A 1,923-nucleotide genomic window follows, 5' to 3' on the forward strand; every position below is an offset into this window, starting at 1 on the left:
TGCCTGACTTTCTGATTCTGTATTTTATGACTTCATGCTGATAACATGAAATTGGCTATATTGGAAGTATTTATTCCATAAAAGTTAGAAAACACTACCAACCAGGACTTTTTTCCTCCTTAAGGAGCCAGTTGTTAAGTGTTTGTGAGCATATCACTGCAGTAGTTTTTTCTTTATATTGCTGTGCAGTATTCCATTATATGACTATAATATGTTACTTTTTCACTGTCTTACTGATGGACATTTTTGTTATTTCCAATTTTGCCTATTATGAATAAAGCTGCTTTTAGCATTCTTATTCATATCTTTTAAATAACATATGTATTTATTTCTTTTGGAAGTATTTACTCTTGGAAGTATGATCGCTGGGTCATGCATTGGGTAGATATTTTGTTTTAGGAGATACTGCCAAACAGTTTTTTAAAGAAGTTTCACCAGTTTATACTCCCACCACCAATGCAGTTTTTCCACATTCTTGTTAACTCTTGGTTTATCTGTCTTTTCAATTTTGCCGTTTTGCTAGAGGTGTGATGTCTCTCATCGTGGTTTAAATTTGCTTGCCTTGATGAATAATGAATTGGGATCCCTTTCCTTACATTCAGAATCTTAGCCACTGGGCCACCAGGGAAGTCCCCCAAGTCCTTTAAATTTCCATGTAAATTTTAGACTCATTTGTTAATTTCCAAAAAAAAAGAAAGAGAGAAAAGAAAAAGAAAGATCCTTGCTTAGGTTTGGTTTTGGATTTTATTGAATCTATAGATAAATTTGGAGAGAATTAAAATATTGATGATCTTGAATTCTGCCAATCTACTTACATGGTGTGTCTCTTAATTTATTTAGATCTTTAATTTCTCCTTAATATTTTGCAGTTCTTAGCATAGTGGTCATATACATCTTTTGATAGATTCATTTCTAGTTATTTGATTTTTGAATAAAATTTGTATAAAATTGTGTTTTTTTAAATTTCACTTACCAAAGTTAGGTCCTAAAAAACACAATTTATTTTTATATATCAATTTTGTTTCTAATGGTACTTTAAATTTGCTTATTAATTCTCACAGTTTGCAGATTGCTTTTGATTTCCATGTAGTCATGTTTTCTGCAAATAAGGGTAGAGCATTTTTCCTTTCCAATCCTCATACTTTTTCCTTCCCTTTCTTTCCAATTGCACTTGAGTAGGGCCTCCAGAACAATGCTGAAAATATTTGATAATGGTGTACATTCTTGTCCTTAACAGAGTGGTACTGGCATCTGGAAGGGAGAGGCCGGAGATGCTGCTGATCATCCTACAGTGCACGAGCCATACGCCCACAACAAAGGATTATTCAGTCACAGTGTCAACAACACTGATCTGAAAGACCCTGGCGTAAAGGAAAGTAGACTAACAGCTCATAAACCTTAGGGCATGGCTGCTAATATTTATGACCTTGACCTTGAATCATTCAGGAAACATTAGATTATGATCAGCACACTCCAAAATGTAATTCAGTCTAGAAAAATTTACGTAAAAATGGTTAAGATTTGCAATGATTTGGGGCTTAAAGATCTGTTTCAATTGTCTAAAATAATTAATTTATGTGGAAGATCTCATTTGCAAATCATGCCAAATACAAGAAGTTTTACAGAAAGGCAAGACCTCTTTACAATTTTTATATTGTTCAACGATAATTTAAAAAACACTTCTGGCTTCCTGGTTTGATATTTGCATAAAGAGAGCGTTAAAAAAAAAAAAAGTTCTAAAACAAACTGTGGAGTGGACATCAGGGCTCCAGTGAACATTCTTCCTGTCTATAGAGACTTACATAATCATGGACGTGGACCTCAGCAGCATCTCGCTATCAGCTGGGAGCTCACTCAGAAGGGGCTTCTCCTGCAGAAGAAGAAGGATCTCCATCATCTCTTTCACCTTCAGGGCAGAGGCAT

Source organism: Bos taurus, chromosome 17 (assembly GCF_002263795.3).
Source record: "Bos taurus isolate L1 Dominette 01449 registration number 42190680 breed Hereford chromosome 17, ARS-UCD2.0, whole genome shotgun sequence".
NCBI lineage: Eukaryota > Metazoa > Chordata > Mammalia > Artiodactyla > Bovidae > Bos > Bos taurus.